Genomic DNA, 9,626 nt, shown 5'->3' with positions numbered 1-9,626 from the left:
AGTCCTTTAGAAAGTGCAGCCAGAAATACCTGAGCATTTTGGAAGCTGGATCCCAATAAAAACTGGGATAAAAAGGGATTTGTCAGTTTGATGCCTGCCAGGGCCACAGGCTTCATTCTTTTGTGAGAGATTAGCAGCTGCGATGGGTGAAATACAAACACTTTGTAGGTTTTGGTCAGTTTGGGTAAGTCCAAAACAAGTCATGGTTGGAAATGAAGTGGTATACAGATTTCAGAAAATACCTTTCATCAAAGGGATCTCCCATGTTGGCAACCCTGGCCACAGCAGGGGGTTGGAACTGGATGATCTTTAAGGTCCCTTCCAACCCAAACGATTCTACGATTCTATGATTCTATGATTCTATGTTTCAGCTCACTTCTATGTTATGTGCAACTAAATAAGGATAGTAACAATGTTTCTGGCTACAAGAATAGTATATGATTCACAAAAATGAAGTATTATGCAGAAAAAATATTTGTTAGTTATGGTTTCAATTTTTACACACACAAAAAGGTAAGTTTTTAAAAGCTACTTTTAAGTTAGACTTTTTCTTAGCTTTTTTCTTTTCTTCCTTCCTTTCTAATTGCTACATTTTTTCTGCTCATTACTCCTTACTCCTTCTGCTATTGAAAAAAAAGATGAAAAAGATTTTTAAATCCTTAGAGAAAACTTCTGTTCATTTAAAACTACTGAAAAAAATAGAAGAAAGAAATTTAAAGTGTGAAACTACATGGAGGGGAAAACAAAGCTGCTTTTTTAATGCCTTTCTACCAGAAATAAGCAGAAAAGGCACGCTCAGGAATACTTTGAAAACTGGGATGCTTCTGCTTTTGCCTTCCTCACTTCAGGCATTGGGGGATTTGGTAGCTCTGATTCAGTTAACAGAGGGAAAACTGAGACATCATCTGCTAAAGGATAATATTAGAAGTGCCTTATTCCTTGGCTAGATCTGCTTTTACAGACGTACAGGAAGTGTGCAGCAGGAGAGGGATTAGGAACAAGATTTAAATGAGTGACCTCTCCGATCCCCAGTCCAGCTTCTCCCATTTCTTTCTCTTTCCCAGCAGAAAAAAATGCACTGTTGGCAAGGGATGGTCAGCAAAAGAGAAGGCAGACCGAGAAGCCATCAAACTGTTTTGGGGAGATGAAGAAGATGCCACCATCCAAAGCAAGAAGCATTATAATTTCTATTTTTTCTTGCTTGATAGTTTTAGAAATAAAAATACCCCTGACTGAGACCTGCCAACCTTTCTGGCAGCTCAGAGGATTCCAGTGGAAGCTGTGTATCCTTTTCTGGGCCTCTGCCTCATGGTGACCATCCCTCCTTGGGCCAGACCCTGAGCCAGCACACATTGAGGAGATACTGACTGACATCGGCTGAGGATTGGTCCTTGGAGATCAGCTGTTAACTTTACATCTCCGTTTTTGAGGTGGTATTTTCCAAAGTGCCTGTTTGTCAGGAGAAAATGCATAGATGGTTTTATCCACCTCCACCACATAACATAAACAAGTTCACTCTCCTATTTTAATTCATGAGAAAATCACCCTCCAAATAATTAAAATAACCCTCTGTCAATTCAGCATAGCAGCCTGCACTCGCAATGTGCTGTGTGAGAGCTGCTTGTAATGAGCGCCTTGAGAAGAGGCTTCAACCCCAAGGCAAACATCTGTGGAAATTTTATGAGAGCCTAGACCAAGGGAAAAGCCAGCATCAGACATTTGTAGGCTTCTTTTGGACTGAAGACAAGAGATCCCACTGTCTCTTGCATGAGGAAAGATTGATGGACTTCATGGGATAGTGGGGAGGAAATCTCAGAGCTCCCTTAGCACAAACACAGTTGCTCAAGGTTTCTGCTTCTTCCAGGTTCATCATATTCTTGCATGAAATGTCTTTAAATAAGGGGATGGTCAATCTGTAGATAGGTGAGCTCAGCACCATTTCTAGTTACCCGAGTCTTAATGCATTGTGTCTTAGCAATATTGTATTGGCAACAGCTGAACTGGCCATTTAACACCCACAATAAACCAGGACACGATTCAGAATTGCAGTAGAATTACTCACAGATTTTCCTGCCTTACTACCGGTGAGTAATGACTGTAGGACTTGGTGTACCTCTTCCAAGTTGTGAGCAATTACAGTCCTATTCTTAAAAATGTTGTGCTTGCATTGACTTTTTTTTTTTTTTTTTTTTTGGTAGAATCATAGAATCATTAAGTTTGGAAAAGACCACTAAGATCATCTAGTCCAACCGCCAACCCATCCCCACCATGCCCACTAATCCACATCTCTAAGTGTTACATCTACTCTTCTCTTGAAAACCTTCACACAGCTCCACCACTGCCTTGGGTAGCCTGTTCCAATACCTCACCACTCTTTTGGAGAATAAATTTTTCCTAATATCCAACTTGTAAAAATATCAGTTTGATTTTGCTTCAGTTGTATGGGGCATTCCACTGCCTTTTTGACTGAGCTCTGGGATGCTGAGATCATAATAATCTCTGGTGCCACGACATAGAAATTTGTCCATGAGCTAGTGGTTGATACTGGCTGAATGGACCATAAGAGTTTGGGCTCATTCAGAAAGCAGGATGGTGAATACAAACGAGAGAATAGGGACATGTGGCTGGGATGGGACCACTGGGGCCACCAGGCAGAACAGTTCAGGCTTCTGAGGAGCAGCCACCTCTGAAAAACCCCAAGAAACTGAACACCATGTTGATGTCCTGTCCCTGGGCCAAAAAAAAATCAAGCAGGCGGGAGCATAAGTGCAGACTGTGCTGTGCTTTATGTGCTTTTGTTTATATATGTGACCAAAACATCTCGTCACAGCCCTGAACTCCTATTCAACTGAGCTGGAGTCTGCAACAGCTGGGGGAGAGGAAATGAGGTTGCGCGGGTATTCAACTGTTGGTGTCTTTTTTCAGCTAAAATTAATGTCAATGGTTGTTGATACTACAGCTCATTTCCTGTCTCCCTTGTTAAATCTAGAACTTCAGTGGATTTCCCAGTGGTAAAGAGAGGGCTGGCCAACTTTTCATCCAGCTTTTCAGGCTTAGTTCTCTTCTAGTGAACTTTGGAGTGTAGTCATGAAGCATACTGTAATCCATGTCATGCAGAAAGTTCAGAAAATAGATTTACAGGGCTAGGACAATGTGCTGCTATTTGTGTGGAGTGTTTCCTATGTAGCAAGTAGCAAATGTCATCCATGAGTAGACAAAACAGAAGTTGCTGGTGTTATTCTTGGATACAGGAACAAAACGCTCCTAGTTGAAAATCTTAACACTAGGTATTATGATGCCAGATTGTTGAAAAAGACAATGAATGATTCTGATGCTGTTGCCTTAGAAACTGGGGTTGGCCTCTGGATTATCTTCCAAAACTGTTCAGGCACCCTTGGTCCCCATTACGTCCTTGGTGAGTGATGCCTGTGGCCCTTTCACTGTTCTGACTGTGCTTCATAAATTTTCCTCCCCGCTGGGGGAAAGTGTCCATGAGTATATTCAGAAATCGAGCCTGAGGCATCTGACTGAGATGGTTGATACTGTGGCTCCCTAACTAATTGGGGCAAGGTTCTGCCACACATCATGTTATAGCTTCTGCTCTAAACGCTTTCTCTGGAGAAGAAATTTCTCCAGAGAGAAATTTTTCTGTGCAGGAGACCTCTGGAGGGCAGCTGGCTAAGTTCAGTTCCTAAATTTGAGTGGGGTGAAAGCTGCTGTCCTGCAGATGTCAAAAAGACTGAAGCTTACATGGGACTGTGAGGTACATGTGAAAACCCAACCCTTTCTGCTGCTTCCTTTGTTCCCTGTGCCATGACCATACAATGAAGGCTGGGCTCTTTCTGTGCAAGGCACCACTTAAAAAGTTGAGAAGGGAAAGTTTTCTCACCCTAGAGTTGGCAGTCTGAACAGACAAAGGAGCACTGCAGAAGAGTGAGCCGAGTTTGGCTTGCAAATATTATGTTAGCTCCCTGATTTCTTCATGGTTGGTTGGGCAGCAGATGTACTGCTTTCTTTGAATGGTCTGGGAGGGGGACTCATGCACGTCTGGGAGCGGAACAGGATCTTGTCTTTATGGTGAATTTGGCATGAGGAGATGTTCCCAATTAAGTCTGGGCATAATCAGATGAGCACTCAATCCTAGCAGAATAATTTCAAACTGAATTGGTTTAATTTGCTACATACAAAAGATCGTGTTCATTGGAAAACCCTTTTATTCCAGAATTAGGGCATCTCCACATGGAGTTTTTCAGGGAAAGCTATTCTTTCTCAAAATCACCCCTTCCCTTAATCTAAATTAACTTCCCTGGATAGAAAAGTGTGTGTATATGTAGCACAGAAGGGGCCGGGGAAAAGCAGGAGAGGATTAGCTGAAAGGAAAAACAAAGGAAGGGGCAGAGATATGGAGGAGAGGGAGATAATTTGGCTGGTGAGAAGGAAGGAAAATGAAGAGCATCTGGAGAGAAGAGCCTGAGCAGGCCAGGACTGGGGCAGAGAGAACCTTGGGCAGCGTAGAGGGACCTCATTGTCCCCATTAGCCTGTTCCCCATGGACTTACGGCTTCTTGGGAGCTCAGCTCTGGGGTGATGGTTGTTTACTTTCTTTAAGAAAATGAAGAATTTCAAATGAAGGAAAACAGTTTGGTTTTTTTGTGAAAGTCAGAATTATAGAATGGCTTAGGTTTCAAAGGACCTTAAAGACCATGGAGCTCCAACTCTCCTCCTATGAGCAGGGTTAAACAACCACAATATATTTGATGCACTACAGCAAACTGTTGCTTGTTACACATTTGTAGTCAAAGGCAATGAAGTCAAAAATTCCTTAAAGCTTAAATTAAAAAAAAAGGGAAGGGAGTGACCAATCTCTTCTTAGCTCTGCTGACTTCATTGTTACTACCAAATGGGGCAGGAAGAAAAGCAGGAAAAGCTCACTCTGAATCCTGGTCTGCACCAAGATGGCAATGCTGCATATCACCTGCAAGAACCACTCTCCACATATAATGCTATGCCACGGAGCCTGTGTTGAGGAGACACTCAGCTCTGCGCTTATTTACAGTGATTCTGTTGAACATGACAGCTTTTCAGGTCTTGTGATACATCTGATGCCCTGATGCTGTCTTCACTTCAGCCTCCTTTTATCTGTTATAGGACAGCTACAGCAATCCAGGAGAGTGAAGAAGAAGCCCACACTTGTGGGTCTACATCTCTGCTTCACCAGAGGCTTTCTATATGACCTTTGGTAAGTCACTTAGCCTTGGGAAACCCAGCCCCATGCTTACCTGCTGGTCCTAACACTTTCTTCCTTCTTGGGTGAATCTCAAGGAGGTCAGCACTGCCATAAGAAGCCCAGTCCCATTGCCACAGGAAGATGTGATGCTTGCCCTAGCCTGTAACACCTAACATCCAGGGCTTTGTCTAAATAAACAATGCCACTTGACAGATTGCATTTCCTGCAAGAGGAAACTGTTTGGTGCGGTGCAAAGGACAGACAAAGTTCAGTGAAAAAAAAAAATAAGAGAGGGAAAGGAAAAATAACATATTATGTATGACTTTAGTGAAATATAAAATGAGGCACAGAGTTGCTGAGTGGTTTAAACAGCAACAGTGAAGAATATTGAAATATTGAAGCCAGGAGTACAGATCTGACAATCTCATACTGCTTCAAATGCTAGCAAAGACTGTTCTTTCATATTTTCTTCTGCTACTCCTATTCACAAGGATTTTTATCCAAAGAGAATATTTTTCTCAGTAATCTGATTTTGAAATGTGGAATATCTGCAAAGGGAAGGAATTGAACATTTTCAAAGAAGAAAGCAGGCATCAGGAGAGTTCAAAGACAAGAGCAAAACTGCAATGAAGAGATCTCTCTATTCATGCATCTCAATATTCTTTCATCAGTAGCCCAAAGAAGGCAATGTCTGTTATGGCTGATATGCACAGTTTTGGGAATGCCAAAAACAGATCAGAAAGATTCTTCCTTCCTTCTTTCTTTCTTTCCTTCTGTCCTTCCTTCCTTTCTTCCTTCCTTCCTTCTACTAAAAATTCAGTTTCCTCTTCAAATGCAAGGTCTAGTGTAGATTAGGATTTTAATATTCAGTACTTGGAATCAAGAGTCAAGGGTTATTAAGCTAATTTAGATGCTGATGAGGCAATTTAAACACAAAAGGTGATGGAAACGTTAAGGTCATCTATCTCTACCAAGAATGCAGCAGCACCTACTGTTTCACTCAGTGCTTACAGAGTAGGGCAGTCCTTCAGAATAGGGGAAAACTACATTCAGATCCTTCCATCCTTAGAAGATTCATCCCATATCTTTTATTTTCAAGATATCAAGACATTTTTTCAAGATATGAAGAATTCTCCTTTACTAGAGTTTCAGGCAGGGAAAAAACATCAAGCTCCTCTGTTGGAGTTATGTCACTGCATTCAAAAAAAGATTTTGCTGGACAGGAAAGCAGTGTTTGTGGCTGTCCAGACCCAAGTGTCAGCACCTTCCAACTGCACTGGAGAGTCCCAGCTTTTTTCCAGAACTCTTCAATATAAGAACAATAAAAAAGCCCTTGAAAGCCCTTGAAAGGTGAGTAATATGACTGCTCACTAGAAGATCTTGTTCTTTCTAGAGCCATGTGTTTTCTTGGTATGGTGGGACACACATATATACACAACAGATATATATATATTTTGTATAAACATGAATACATTTTTTGCATATATAAAATGCACTTTTACATACATACACTTCTCTCTGTATTAAGATTTCACAGTATTTCACTAGTGAAATCAAATACTGTCCCATGATCACGTGAATGCAGAAATTAAGACTTCCAAAAAAACAAAAACAACAACAACAACAAAAACCCACCATGACTACTTTGATTCCCCTCTATGTTGGATATTCTGAATACAGAGTATTCTGAACCCCATGCTTTGCTGTTGCTTATAATATGAGATGACAAGAAGGCAGCAGCGCAGCTGTGGTGCATGTTTACTTTCAGAGCCGGCTTTGCAAATTGGGACAGGGAAATGTCAGAGGTGGTGGTGACCCCCTCGTATAGCTCAGCTGAAGGGAGGGGTGATGCTCCAGGACCTGCTCCAGGAATGCAGAGGACCGTATCAACAGCCAGGGCTTCCTTCCAGGGCTGGAGATGTTACATCTCACAGGTTTCACTTCACACATAAAAGGAGGTTTATATTTTCCTACAGAGTAGTTCACGATCCTGAGAGTTCAGGTAGTGCGTGATTTGCTGGAGGTCCTAAGACACGCTATGTTATGTTCAGCCATTCAGATGAGGGTCTTTTAACCTGATCTCACATTCAGCAAATCTGAGCTTTGTCCAGTTCTCTTGAGGGCTTCCTGTGTGGCAATTGGCAATGTGTTTATCCATCCCGCGACTCAGTTCTCCCTGCCTGAAAAAATGGGAATTGTGTTTTTATCTCCCAGAGGACTGGGAGGTTAAATTCTTACTGACTGGGAAATGCTAAATCTGAGGGCCAGTGAAGTATAAAGATGTTCTTTCCATCTCTCTCTCTGTTATGAGAGCATGTTGCATGTAAGTCAGCTGCTCCTGTCTGTGTAATAGAAAAACAGATGTGTGAGATGTGCAGCTAAATTTTTTTATGTTACTTTTTACTGTGCCTGCATTTTTCTTTTCTTTGTGTAAAATTATGACCTTTTAAATATCAAATAGATTACATATTATTACAGAACAGTTACTCGGTTTCTTATGAGAAACAAATATGTTTTTCATTATATTCGCCAGGTGCATTCTATAAAAAGGGCGTTTATGGTAGAACCATATATATTTCAATAAAGGCTTAGTAGTTTTATGTCAGAGAGAGGTAGCCCTTAAACCAAAACCATACATTTCAGCTTCACTGAAGTTGCTTTTTTTGTCTGAAATAAGGTAAACCCTCAAATGCGAACAAAACATATTGGGCATTATAGAGGTTTTAGACAGAGTCACTTAAGAGTTAGCTGAGAAAAAAAAAAGGGGTGGGGGGGATCATTTAAATGGGATAAAGGAAAGTTGGAAAACATAATAAAATCCTAAAAAATAGGCAGAGTTGCATAATGCTACAAAACTTGGAAACTGATATCCCTAGCCTGCATTTTTACTATTTGGAATCTTCTTTGGGAAAATGGCTAATTAAAATGAAAACAGTGAAAAAGTAATGTACAGCACTGTCTGGAGCAGAAGCCTGAAACAGTAAATTCTGGAGCAAGGCAAAATTTTGGAGAGCTACAGCATAAAACTACCATACAGACACCACTGGAAAAGCTCAGCTTCTGCTGTCTTGCATCTATTAATCTAGCATCTCTGTGTATACAATTCAAACCATTTTGCAAATATTTATCATTTGTAGGAGGAGCTGTTGCCAAGACCTATCTTAATACTGTAACCATAAATAAAGCATCCCAACACAGAGCTCTGAATGTAAAACAAACCGTCTGGAGAAGGCGGGGACAAACAATCTCTTGTGAAATATGAGCCAGCCTTCATTAAGCCATACACAGAAGGAGTCTTTGACACTGAAAAATCTAAAGAACTTGTAAAGATTTCAGTTTCCAGCTATTGTCCATGACTCCTGCAAGTGTTTTCCATCCTCACAGCTTTATTCAAGTATCTTTTTCACCAAGTTCTTACATCGCCCTTATCCTCTGTATCTTTGTGCTTTCCAGGAGAACAATAAAAAGGTGGTTAACATGAGCTAAGGGTGTTTTGTTCTCACAGCTCCACAGCATGAGAAACAGGTGAAACCATCTGATTTCAGGCAAACTCCAAAAAGACTTATTCATAACTTATTGGGAGCATCCACAGCATAGAATCATAGAATCATTAAGTTTGGAAAAGACTACTAAGCTCATCAAGTCCAACCATCAACCCATCCCCACCATGTCCACACAGAATCATAGAAAGCAGCAGTTATGACCAAAATATTTCTTTTCAGAGGGAGTGCAAGCTACAAATCTGAGGAAGAAACTCCCACTAGCAAATAAATGCAATGCTTTTCCTATGCGTAATTTATTTCATGAACGTTTGCTGTGCCTTTCTTGCATTTTCCCCTGCATCTCCTGGAAAGGCCACCTGTTGGACAGAAGACAACCAGATAGATGTCATCAGGCACTGACCTGCCATGGCAGAAGTCTGTTCATTAATATCCTGGACTGTCTCCTTTAGGCAGCTGAAACTTGTAAGCATACAGCCTTAGTTCTTAAATAAGACACTGTGTTTGATTCATGCCAAGCATGAGATGCACCAACCACAGAAGGTGATGCCTTTGGAGAAGAAAAACCTGCACCTTGGCTATTTATCAGCCAAAGCCAGAGCCTGACATATCTACACATCTTTTGAGAGCAGGTCTTGGAATAAATTACTCCCTCATGCACAACCTGATACATATATATGTGTGTGTTTTAGTGCTGGAAAATGATGAAAACCTCTCCAAGTAGGAGTCCAGAAGAAGCCACCATGTGTTTAGTGTGAACAGTCAGAAAGCAGAGCCCCGGAGCAAATGAAACCAAGGGAATATATGCCTTTTCTTTTCTTTTCTTTTCTTTTCTTTTCTTTTCTTTTCTTTTCTTTTCTTTTCTTTTCTTTTCTTTTCTTTTCTTTTCTTTTCTTTTCT

The 9,626-nt window shown here is 41.0% G+C and overlaps 1 long non-coding RNA gene across 1 annotated transcript; it reads left to right on the top strand.

Moving 5' to 3' along the window:
• LOC110398077 lies at positions 3,347–5,418 on the top strand. Its single transcript, XR_002438182.1, has 3 exons — positions 3,347–3,415; positions 5,148–5,238; positions 5,322–5,418. It is a non-coding gene; the product is annotated as an uncharacterized LOC110398077 (long non-coding RNA).

This window comes from Numida meleagris, chromosome 4, assembly GCF_002078875.1.
Source record: "Numida meleagris isolate 19003 breed g44 Domestic line chromosome 4, NumMel1.0, whole genome shotgun sequence".
NCBI classification, from domain to species: Eukaryota; Metazoa; Chordata; class Aves; order Galliformes; family Numididae; genus Numida; species Numida meleagris.
The sequence above is the reverse complement of the archived record's forward strand: the minus strand, read 5'-3'. Positions and strand labels throughout refer to the sequence as shown.